Raw genomic sequence first — 13,626 nt, forward strand, 5'->3', positions numbered from 1 at the left:
GTTTTCAATACCCATTCTACTTGTAAATCTCCTCTGACAATATGCACAAATACATTTTCTAATATAGTGAATTTCTGAGTTTTTAGTTTAGGTTTCAGTGGGGACTTTCTTCAAACAATTTGTTAACTGAATTAATTAATTTGTAGGTGCTCTTTATAAATTTTAATTTTTGGGCCATGCATTCAATGAATTACATGTACCAACAAATTTCTCAAAACACATATATACCCCTTATGGCAACTCAGATATTAAAACACAGCTGATACATAATGATATAATCCACACAAAAAAATAAACTCTCCTCTGAGAGTATAGTGAACAAATAAGAAGTATGGAACCTGATTTTTAGTGGCAGAAATTTAGCAGGCCTATAGACACAATATCATTTCCCTTGAAGCATTGTTCCGGCTCTAGTTTGTAAGATATGCTGCCCAATGATCAATGCTTAGATCCACTCTTAGTGAAGGCCTTGGAATCCCACACAGAGCTTACAACGAACCTTGTGTTATCAACAACTTCATTCAAAAATTAGCCATAAGGTAGCGTGCATTCCCACGGTGAGGCTACAGCCTCGCTGGTATATACAGAAAGGGTTCTCGAATTCCTCAACCTGATTTCCAGAGCTTGTGGTCTTGCATAGGAATGGGTCACGGCCCTCTGAAGTTTAGTCTCACACCCAACACATGTAATATTTGCTACATGTAACATGTTTCATCTCCATGAGTCACACGTTCAATTCATCCCTTGATACACTGCGAAGAATGAGGAAGAAAAACTCGTTCAACAGTTGGAGATACTCGTGGCTTGACCAGGTGCTCTAGCTGACCTCCCACAGAGAGAAATCTAGCCATTACTGGTCACAACCAGTGAGGTTAAGATTCAAATTTGATCCTGTTTGGATTTGAATTTCTATTTCCAAACCATGGTCACTAGTTTGTTTTGAAAATCTGTAATTATTATATTATTATTATTATTTAATTTTAAGATCACTACCTACATACTTTGATACTCAAACATGCATACAAATATTCCTTTCTCTGAAAAAGAGTAAGATTCAAATTTGATCCTGTTTGGATTTGAATTTCTATTTCCAAACCATGGTCACTAGTTTGTTTTGAAAATCTGTAATTATTATATTATTATTATTATTATTTAATTTTAAGATCACTACCTACATACTTTGATACTCAAACATGCATACAAATATTCCTTTCTCTGAAAAAAACATGCATACAAATATTCCTTGCATGTACATTGACTCCAGAATTTCAATCATGATTTATGCACCTCGCAGCTCAATCATGTTACAGGATCCAAAAGCACTAGTAGATATGCAATTCGACTGCATATTTCTACTTCTGGAGAACGATCACCTGGAATGATGCAACCTGTTGCTTAGAAATATATTCATCCGGGAAAAACAGGTGTCTCAGTAGGCTCCAAGAACAGTCAAACCCTTCAAAAATAATTTGGCTTTTTACCTGAATTCGGTTCTGTTCATAAATATTTGTCTGCGGCTCTTATATTAATTTCACGCCAATAAAAAAATAATGAAATTTGACCCTCTTAAATAATTCGCCCAACAATAGAGTAGGCTCGGAGTGATTTTTTTTTTTTTTAACGACCCCCACTTAAAAATAATTTGCCATTGTTTTGACAAACTTGATTAAAAATCACACGCTTCTTTTTGAATTTTTTTAATATGCGTGGCTCACTTGCAAATTTGTCGAATTTTTATTATACCTGTAACAGTTTCTCAGAGACTTTGTTGCACATTCACTAAGAAGAGAATTTGTCGCACATTCGATAAGAAAAATCGTAGAAACCCTTTTAATAATTTTTCATTTTGTTGCAGGAACTGGGCAGCTAATAGACGAAATAACTTTCAACGGAAACCCTTGAATTTGGCCTTTCAAAAATAACCCAAGAATTGATTTGCGATAAATTTTCAAGCTGGCAAGATAACCAGCGCTAATACCACTTTTACATTTTTAATGGAAAATTTAATAATAGACACAAAAAAATAAACTTGAACAGCCAAATAATAGACACACAACCAGCGATTAGCTACACAAATAGATGTCAAAGAAATCATTCAGCCATCTTATTAATCCACTAGAAATAGTACATTAACATGAAGGAATGGTGGAACGTGGTTTTCCAAACAATCCGAATAAAACCTAGAACAAGATACCAAAATGATATATGAACCCTACAAATGATGTAGACAGCCCATTGAAACGACTGCTGCAAACATACTCTCTCTAAAATATCCATTGAAGCATCGCGAGATTTCTGTGTGAAATCTCCTCAAGAGTGTTGGGTTTTCATCCCGCACCCAATAGAAACTGCTGCAAACCTACTCTTTCTAAAATATCCAGTTAAGTACCACGAGATTTTTGGGTGAAATCTCCTCAAGAGTGTTGGGTTTTCATCCAACACCCAATAGAAACTTGAGGGTTTCTGTCATGGCGCTATAGAAGTTGGGAACTAAGTTCTTCAAACATCGTCAAAATAAAATATCAACAATCCAAAATGTCTTCAAATAGTGTCCTCCTCTTTTACATAATAAAATATCAACAATCCAAAATGTCCTCAAATAGTGTCCTCCTCTTTTACATATCTCATCGACTCTTTTAGAAGCCTTTATTTTATTATTATTTTAATCACTTAGTATTTTTTGCCTTTTTAATTTGGGAAAATGGTAAATTGACCACCATTCCTCATTCTCTAGATCTTTTCCTTTTGGTTCCAACCAACTATTAAACTAAGGTATTTTATCAAGTATTCCTCTCAGAATGCCACCTTAAGCGTAATCAAGTGAGTTAAGCTCAATAATGACATAATTTTCGAAATTATTGGAATGCAACGAGACAAAAAATAAATTATGATGATGATGAAATATGCCAAAAATGTCATCAAACTCCATAAAAATTCCTCACAACCAAATAAAACCCCTCCCTAAGCCAGGGGACCTGCTAATAGAGTAAATGAGCTTTGTGACCTAACTTTCACCGACACTGGAAGTCCATTCTGACCACGCCATAAAGGAAACAAAAAAAAAACATGACAGTGAGACAGAGGCATTCACGCAATATAATAAACCTGGTATAATATAATGTTGAAAACCTTGAGATCTAAAATTGGAGTACGCAAGTGGAGAAAGTATGAAGGCATATAAGCACCAAGGAGATAGGTTTGGATACACAGGCAAAAGAGGTGAGCACTTAGTCAATTTCTTTTTTGGAAAAAAAATCATCTGACAGGAGCCACGAAATGGAACCAAAGTTTCGTTAACAAGTATTTGTCAAGAGACAAGCCCGGGGTGACGTATCCCGGGAGTCTCTGCCTGGAAGGTTAAAAGAGTTTCAAGCGAGGGAAGCACCAGGATGACGTAGAGGATCCGGTGACATGGAAATCGCCAAGATGAAGTACGCTCAACATATTGGGCAGTAAGGAATTACGTGGGAAAGGTCAGCATATTATTGAAAGGATTGAGGTTGAGGTCCACTTTAAACGAAGTTTGAAGGCGGTGATACACAGAAATATTCACATCCCTGAATTCGTCTCCTGGAAGAAAGTCCTTTGTGCATGATATGGAAGAGTCGCGGTGACTCAGAGCTGGGATGACGTGTGAAAGTGCGGGGTGATGTGGAGTGAGTTTATTGGAGGATGAGATTGGCAAGGGGCCTCGAGTATTGCTGACTCCTCCCAGAAGGCATAGGCTTATGCACGATTGAAAAAGGATCGAGGACAGTTGTTGACAGGAGCTGGGAACAACAATTGACAGGAATAATTCTCATTCCTCAAATTCTGTCTCCCGGAGGATCTCCTTTGAGCGCATTATTTGACACTGTAGGGGTGACGAGGACTGGACAGAGGTGGTTGTTAGACAATTAGGAGAGCGATTAGGTGATGTGTGTATGGGTTAAAGTTTGGACTATCTCTGGGATAAATCATTATATTATTTTTAATCTCGTGGATTTTAAAATATCATTTCATTATGGTTATGAATTTGGTCATATTACGTAAAATAGAAAGTAAAATATTATGTGAAACAGGTGCTGAAAGCCAAACACTGGGATTGAATGCTTGTGGCCACGCATATAACATGTGTTCTCTAAAGTCATGCCCCACTTTTTAACATGGAGGGATCAAACCTTGGTCTCGGTGACTATCAACAACAATGCTGGAGTGTGGTTTTAATATAAGGTAAGCCCTTCTCTTTTTAACTATATACTTTAGCTCCGGGGCTATATAAGAAAAGATCTTAGTCACTATGGTTCGTTCGGGATTTTGGGTGATATTTCCCCTTTCCCTTTTGAATGTGTGTGTTATAGACCTATTGAGGCTGTGGTGGTTTTGGAGTAGTTGAGGGTCCAAGTATAAATTTAATCGAATATAGATTGAAGCTTTAGGCATGCACCACTCTGAAAGGAAATTGTAATGGGTGAAGTGGCTTTTTTTTTTTAGTAAAATTTTGATATAATACTACATATCATACCTCTACTAAGATGTCTCTATTTGAATTTTTTTATGGGTATCTAATATCTGATATCACATAGTTTTTAAAAGACCAATCCAAATTACAAGTAGTATAATCACATATGGCAAAGACTAAAGAAAATTTGAAAATTCTTATATAAAATATTCTACTATTGAATATGATGGAGTAGCAAGTCGATTAGCATTGAACTGAAAGAAAATTTGAATAAGATGAAGTAGCAAGTCGATCAACATTAAAGTGAAAGAAAAATTGGGGAAGATGATTAGGTACTTTTGAGACTATAACCTTATAAATAATCTAGTCTTAAACAAAAAAAATAATCATAAACTAGCTCCAAAATTTTATACTCTACAAAATTCATTTGCTGATTTATTTGTACATGTGTTTTAATTTGTGCATTAGATATTTTGTAAAAAGAGACTCTGTGCGAAAAGACTACTTATTTATTGCCCCTTTATCATTCTCAAGACATAAAATTAGTTTTTATTTCTATAATTCATTATACTTAATAATTTGTATTAGGCATTTTTAACAATTTAACATAAATTTTCTCCCTAAATTTAAAACAATAAAAAATAATATTTTTATTAAAAATATATATTAAAATATATTTATTATTATTTTACAATAAAGAAAATATAAATAAATATTAAGAATCATATTTATATATAATGCTTTCAAAAATAAAATCATCATTTACTGATTTATTTGTACATATATTTAATTTATACATTGGATATATAGTAAAAAAATGTTTTCTACACAAAGAGAAAGAGACTACTTATTCATTGCCCCTTATCCTTTATTTTTATTTTTATATTATTTTAGAGAATTTAATTCATTATATCTAATTTTTTTTTATTAAATACTTTTAACAATTTAACCTAAATTCTTCCCCTAAATTAAAAACGATAAAATATAATATTTTTATTAAGAAAATATATTAAAACATAATTATCATTATTATTTTATTATAAAATAAATATAAATAAATATTAAAAATCGTATTTACCAAAAAATTAATTCTAAATATCTTTTAAATATTTTTTGATGATACAATGAGAGTATAGCCAAATCTTAAACCTTGATCCGAGGAGAATAAGCAACGTGTTCGATATGGAATAAAGTTTGGTGTCATCCACAATTTTTGCAATCTTCCCACCAACCTTTTGATATGATGAAGGCAAATAAAACTTATATGTGATATCCATTTTTCTCAATGTGTACTAGAAGTTTTGTGGTGTATAGATATCGGTTACACCTAACGCATAAAGTGTATTCTGAGTTAGGTTGTTAATTCAATGCAAAAGTTTCGCATCATTTTTAAAATATTAATTTATTAATTTATATTTATATATATTAGAAAATGATTTTAGTATAAGATTTATTGAACGTTGATAAGCATCAAATTTTATTATATGTAAAATAAATTAAAATGTAAAATTTTAAAAAATATTTATATTTTATGAGAGATTTTTTGGCGTAAATCACGAGAAATTTATATGTTAAGAGATTTAATTTCTTTTAGTGCTTGATAAATCTGTGATTAAAATTGATTTGTAGTTCTCTATATAAAATATTTGTGATTTTTCATTGTTTAAATTGTATTTTTGAATAGTTTATTATTATTATTGTTATTTTATATTAAAAATGGAATGAGTTACGCATTTTTCTCTTATTAAAAAATAAATAAATTATTTTACCTTTAATTACGTTTTCTTTTCAAACATTGAAATATTTTACTAAGGTAAACATTAATACACACACATATATACACACACTAAGATATATATATATATATATATATATATATATATAGTTGAAAATGCAACATGAAAATCTCAGTTTGACTTTTCCTTGGTCAAACTAGATTAAAAATATATATAGTTGGAAATGCAACATGAAAATCTCAGTTTGACTTTCCCTTGGTCAAACTAGATTAAATATATATATATATATATATATATAGTTGAAAATGCAACATGAAAATCTCAGTTTGACTTTGCCTTGGTCAAACTAGATTAAAAATTCAAATTTCTATTTCAGCAGAAATCTTAGAAGTAGTTAACTAAGATGACATGGCACTTGTCACTCAGTTAACTCAATGAATTCGAGTTGGGGAAGCTTGAGTTCAGTTCAGTATGATTGATTGCTAATTTGTAGCAATCTGTTTCAGTTAAATTGAGTTATGGTCAATTAAACTAGTTCTAACTATTAGAAGAACTAGTGAAAGGTCCAAGTGCGGAAGTGTAACTTCAACTCACTCAGTGATCAACCAGTTAACTAATCAATCAGCGCAAAAAAACTCATGAAAACAGAGACTTTGAGTTACCCAATTGAAATGGAGATTCCAAGGTAGTGTACTATCAGTTGAAGATTATTTTGATGTGTAAAAGTGGTGCATGCAGTTAGAGGATGAGCCTTGATGGATTGTGCAATTTCAATTGAGGAATTTCCTAATTAATAAGGGTATAATTCCTCAAGGAACAACATAAGGAAATAGGAGCTTGGAGGGCTTGAAAATTGGCTAAGTGTTGACCAGAGTCAGTGAATCAAGTAGAAGGATATGCTATACAGTTGCAGGTTGTGCTCAGGCTTGAGCAAACATTGTATTTCATCTTTATTCTTTGATTAATTCAATACATATAGGAAGGGGTTTTGAGCAATTGCTTTCCCCTAGATAAATCTCTATGTATGTGTGATAAATCTTGATGTATGTTTATGATTTGTCTTCTTGATCATGAATTGAATTTTGCATATGAGTAGAGTAGATTTGAGTCTTGTGTTTTAGTAAATTACATGAGCAGTTTCATATCTACACATTAATTTCTACATGGTATTAGAGCAGGATTCACAGTAGAGAAGAGAATTTGAAGTTGTTATTGCAGTAGGATCAAATTTGCAAGATCAATTCTTCATAGCTAACAGGATGGCTTGCTATGGATTAGAGACTCAAGTATGCCCTTGAGGGAAGCTAGAATTATATTTCTTGGAAGGATTGCATGAAGGCAACATTGGAAGATAATGGGTTGAAGGAATTCATTGATAATGATATCCAGAAACCGGCAACAGCTGATACTCAAAATCTAGCAGAATGGAAGAAGTGTGTAGCCAAGGCGAGGAGAATCATATTGGAGGGAGTACGAGACCATATTGTCTCAAATATCCATGGGAAAGAGACTATGTATGCAATGTGGCAAGCATTGACAGATCTGTTCCAGAACAATACTAACCACAAGAAGTTGGCATTCAAGGACAAGCTTCAAAATATCAAGATGCAGAAGAACGACACTATACCATAGTACCTAAGCAGGTTCACACAATGTCGCGATGAACTTAGTACTGTTGGTGTTATGGTTGTAGAAGATGATTTGATAAGCCTAGCCCGTCTAGGCCTTTCCAAGAGCTGGCACATCTACCAAGATTTGGTGAATGGAAGGGAGAAGCTACCAAATTGGGAATGCATGTGGTTTGATTTAGTACTAGAGAAGATAAGGTAGAATACTAAAGACGACACTTCATCCAAGTGTGAGGATGAAGAAAATTGTGCCTTGGATGGAAAGGGAAAGAAAGGGAAAGGGAAGAAATATCATTCCAAAGAAGAATCTAGTCAAGGGGGAAAGAAGAAAGACTTGTCCAAAATCAAGTGCTTTCACTGTCATGAAATTGGGCATTATGCCATGAAGTGTCCACACAAGAAGGCAAGCGAGAAGACCTTAGGAGGAGTGACATGTGAATCTTTGGCTTCACAATTCGAGTTAGAGTTCACCCTCATTGTATGCATGAAAATCACAGTGATGGGGAGTGTGTGGTATCTGGATAGTGGTGCCTCATTCCACATGACAGGGAACAAATACTTTTTGTGTGACTTGGAGGAGAAATATCTCCATATGCACATCAAGGTGGGAGATGATGGAAGGTACAACGCGACCGCAGTCACCTTTCAAAGGGATTCAGACTCTCCTTTGAGGCTCAAGGATGTGATGTTTGTACCGATTCTAAAGAAGAATCTAATTTTCATCGCAGTGTTGGAATACCATGGTTACGATGTGATCTTCGGCAAAGGGAAAGCATTCCTGAGACACATAGCCACAGGACAAGTGAAGAAGAGCGGGGTTCATGTGAAGAACCTTTACAAGTTGGATGTGGAAGATTGTGTTGCATTGAGTACAAAGGCAGAGAAGGTGCAAAGCCGAGAAGTCGACGAACTGTGGCATAGAATACTTGGCCATTTATATCATGGCGCTTTGAAGATTATGCAATATATTACCACAGACCTCCCTAAAGGAGCACTAGAGCAGAAGGATACATGCAATGGGTGTACCTTAGGGAAGTACACAAAAGCCACTTTCAATGGTCAGGACAACAAGGCACATGTAGTCCTTGAAAGGATCCACTTTAATGTTTGTGGACCTTTCTCAACAACCTTCTCTGCCAAGCACAAGTATTATGTTATATTTGTAGATTATTTCTCACGGAAGTGCTAGATTTTCTTCATGTAGAATAAAGATCAAACATTCACCTAGTTCATTGAATTCAAAGCAGTTGTTGAGAAATAAACTGCGAAAAAAGTGAAGGCTCTCAGGAGCGATAATGGAGGTGAGTACGTGTCGAATGAGTTTAAAATTTTATGTGTAAAGGAAGACATTCGACGGGAGTTTACAGTACCCCAAAACCCACAGCATAATGGGGTGGCTAAGAGGAAAAACCTTAGTATTATGGGGGTAGCAAAGGCAATGTTGCATGACCAAGGCCTACCATTGCACTTGTGGGCTAAAGCATGCAACACAATAGTTTATTTGTAGAATAGGATTCCTCATCAGATTCTTGGCATGAGTACACCAGAGGAATATTTTTCAGGGAAGAAGCCAAACGTGTCACACTTCAGAATTTTTGGAGCATCAGTTTACTACCATGTCTCCAAAGAATCAAGGAAGAAGCTAGAGTTGACAACAGATTTGGGGATATTTTTTGGGTACACAAAAACTCCTCACGACTACCTTGTGTACTTTCCATCCCTCATAATGACAATTGTGCAAAGGGATGTGAAGTTTGATGAGGAGAATGCAATGAGATGTTCTTAGAGGGAGCTTTAGTTGCATCTTGATCATGAGATTTTGGCTCCAAAGGAAGAACCTCATGAAGTTGTGGAGTAACCATAAGCAGAGGAGTGGAGAGTGGAGATAGCCACTCAAGCAGAGACATCCAGAGAAGGAAGGAAACAAACTAGGGAAGTTGTGAGATTATTGCATGATGCTAGAGAGAATGTAGGAGCAACCACTTCATAGCACAGGCAGAGGAGGTCATCGGATCGATACACTAGATACATGGCTCTGATGACTGAGCTTGTAGAGACTAAGCCATCCTCTTTTGAAGAAGTAGTAGAGAAACCTATATGGGTTGATTCTATGGTAGAGGAATGTGATTCCATTATGAGAAATAGTGTTTGCAAAGTGGTCCCAGGACCAGAAGATAAATCAATGGTGGTTGTGAGATGGATCTTCAAGACAAAGCATGCAGAACATGGAAGCATAGAGAAATACAAGGCCAGATTTGTGGCCAAGAGGTTCTCTCAAGTTGAGGGAATTGACTATGAGGAGACCTTTGCTCCAGTAGCAAGGTACTCATCCATCAGATCATTCTAGCATTAGTTGCACAGATGGGGTGGAAGATCCACCAGATGGATGTGAAGACAGCGTTCCTCATTGGAGTTATTGAGGAGGAGGTGTACAATGAGAAACCAAAATGTTTTGAGACCTTTGACAGAGAGTCGCATGTGTGCAAACTCAAGCGACCATTGTATGGATTGAAGCAAGCACCTTGTGCTTGGTATAATAGGATCGACAGTTATCTCACCAGGTTTGGCTTCACCAAAAGTGAAGAAAATGCAAACCTTTATCGTATTGTTGTTGAAGGTAAATTATTGATTATTGTGTTATATGTTGATGATTTAATTTTAATCGGTGATGAGAATTTGATCAGATCTTGCAAGGAGGACCTTGCAAAAGAATTTTAAATGAAGGACATGGGACTCATGCACTACTTTCTCGATTTGGAAGTATGGAAATGATATGGGGAACTGTTTTTCTCTCAAGGCAATTATGTCAATGAGATAGTGAAGAAGTTCCACATAGAGAATAGCAAACCCATGGACACTCCTCTAGCAGACAGTTGGAGGAAGGAGCATGCCACTTTAGGTGAGGAAGTGGAGGCTACCATTTATCAGCAGCTTGTTGGTTCACTAATGTATCTTGTGAACTGATCTGAAAATGGGGCACTAAAGGCTTCTTGTCAGCTTATAAGAACCTCTCCCACTCCAAAGCTTATTAATTTTCAAGATCTAGCTTATGATTAACCAATTGCAGAATTAAAAGTGCTTGAAAGAGGTGTATGCTTGTGTTTGCCTTTAGACTGTTTGACTGCTTATGTTCATTTTCTTAAACTGATATGCATCATGTAACAATGAAACAGTGCAGCAATAAACATCATACACATGACAGCAATAAGATGCAATAAATAAATAAACCACAAGACAACAAGCTTAATATGGAGTTCACCTTGATATCTTGGGCTACGTCTCTTGAGCTCTAATCAAATCGATTAGACTCTTTGGGATTATGGCTGAAATCTTTTACAAGCTCCACGCTCAACTCCATTGGTCTACAACTGAACCTATGGGTTTAGAATGCCATCTTACCCCTGGTTGTCCTCACTCTGAAGACAGATCTAGGCTTCTCTGGACTTAACTCCTTCAGTCAATGCTCTGAGCTTCTTGAGCTTTTGGCTTCTCTGACTCCCTCAGAATTCTGTATTGTCTCTGGAACTCTTTCTTTTGTCTCCAGCACACTCTGGACACTAGCAGCAACTTGATCATTTGATCTCTTTGTTGTTCTGCAGCTTCATTATAGCTCCATGGCTCTTAGAAGTCTGTTGTGAGCTCTCTGGCTCTGGCTCTGGCTCTAGCTCTCGGCTCTCGGCTTTGGCTCTTGGCTCTGGCTTTGGCTCTTGGCTCTGGCTCTGGCTCTTCGCTCTTTGCTACTATCGACCCTCTAGTTCTGTGTAGCTATCTTGAGCTCTGGCTCTACACAGCTGTGAGCTTCTCTCGACCTCTGTGTGCCTTTCGTGTTCGCTCGACCTCCAAGCGAATTCTCAGTAACCTTCCAGCGACCTCTTAAGTGACCTTTGGTCAATGGTGCTCTCTATGTATCTGTAACACATCAGTTACAGTCCTTCCTCATGCAAAAACCACGCATTTCCATAAAAGAATCAGTTTCCCATCGCAATGAATCGGCGGGCAACAGAAACCCAACTGTTCAGCCTTCCTCCTGCAGAAATAGCCAAATAATTCAATACACAGGAAAACTGTCGAAAACACGTGATTGGAGCATTTAATCGGATCTCAAAATGCATTCAATCGCATCTATATCTCTCTCAGGTCCGTCTTGTCATCGCAAATCACGATCACACAGGCGGGAGGTCAAAAAACCCAAATACAAATGAATACATTGAAAATCTGAATTTCCAGATTTCAAATATTGTGAAATCGCGTCCATAATTCCCATCGGGTCTACCTTCTATCGGCATATCGCAATCGCTTAGGCGGGAGGTCAAAACCTCAATATAGGGGAAATACAAAGAAAATCTGAATATACTGAATTTCAAAATTTATGCATTCGCGTTTATAATTCCCATCAGGTATGTGCCTTGATCGCAAGTTGCAATTGCAATGTGCATTGGTCCTTTTGTATTGTGGATCATCGATCGCCGATCATGGATCGTCGATATCGGTGTATCGCTATCGACCCCATCGCTATATCGCATATCACAATCGCAACGGCCCCGGGGCTCTTCCCTTTGACTATGATGATCGTCGATCTGCCGATCGCCAATATCACACATCGCATATCGCATCAGCGGGGGTCTATGTCTCTGCTCCTCCAATCGTCGATCACTCGATCATTCTGATCACCGATATCAATCGTAATCGTCCATTCCTTTCCAGATCTAACAGATGTCAATGAAGCGCTCATCACACAGTCTTAAGTCCATGAGTTCCATCCTTGTCCCTTGGTTCTTTGCGATGCGATTTCTTCAATGAGCCTTTAAGTCCCTTTTTATAAGAATTTGCCTCCTTTTCAAAGGACAATGGAAATCTTCTTTCTGCGATAACTTCTTCATCCGAAGTCCATTTTAGCCCATTCAAATTGCATTAGATTCAGATTGAAAAGTTCTTTGCAACGTGACTATTTTCAGAAGCATCCTTTGACTTTCATTTTTGAGTGAAAAGTCATCTAGGATCATTTTCTGATCACACCTTCCCACTAAAAAGCTTTTGGTCTCCAAAAGACTGATATAATGATCTGAACAGTAAATGAGAGTGACAACACCCTCTTCTTTTAGCCTCCATACACTTGCCTTGCATAGTGCCTCTGAACCAAAGCCAACCACTTTCCTTCCTAGATGTGCTGGTCCTCTTGGGAAGAACTGTTTTCCTCCTTGAATTCATGCAAAACTCCTGCTGAGAAGGTTACAGAAGGTAGTTTGAACTTCTCTTCCTTGATCATTAATCCAAGGTGGCTCAAACAAATGTGAAGTTACATCTGCTTCACAAAAATTTACATTTGTACCTATTTGACATGTTGTCTACAACTACTGTTAACAACAACAGAAATATAGATAACAACTGGATGGCCTAAACTCCTGCTTCAACAAAAGAAACAGATTTCACATCTTGTGAACACCTCCATGTCTTTACATCTACATACAAATGATGGACTAGATAACAAGCCCACAAAACATGCCTTTAAAACAAATGACCCTTCAAGTCAAGCATGTAGAAAAGATCTCAAGGATTCTTTTCAAAAGATGAAACACTTCATCATTATCTCCATCTTGGAGACCACATCAACTTTTCTCAAGTCAATATTACATGCATGTTTAAAACAAAGCAATCAACCCTTCAAGTTAATTACATACATGTTCAAATACAAGGAAATCATTAACATCCCTGTTTTCATGCACATCATTCTCATGCATGCATTTCATCCTTCAAATTTCGCTTAAGCACACTATACTTTCGAAGCTTAAATTAACATAATGTTGTAGCAACAAAGTGAGTC

The sequence above is a fragment of the Pinus tabuliformis genome, chromosome 3_2 (genome assembly GCF_031772625.1).
Source record: "Pinus tabuliformis cultivar Carrire ecotype Pingquan chromosome 3_2, CPIR1, whole genome shotgun sequence".
NCBI lineage: Eukaryota > Viridiplantae > Streptophyta > Pinopsida > Pinales > Pinaceae > Pinus > Pinus tabuliformis.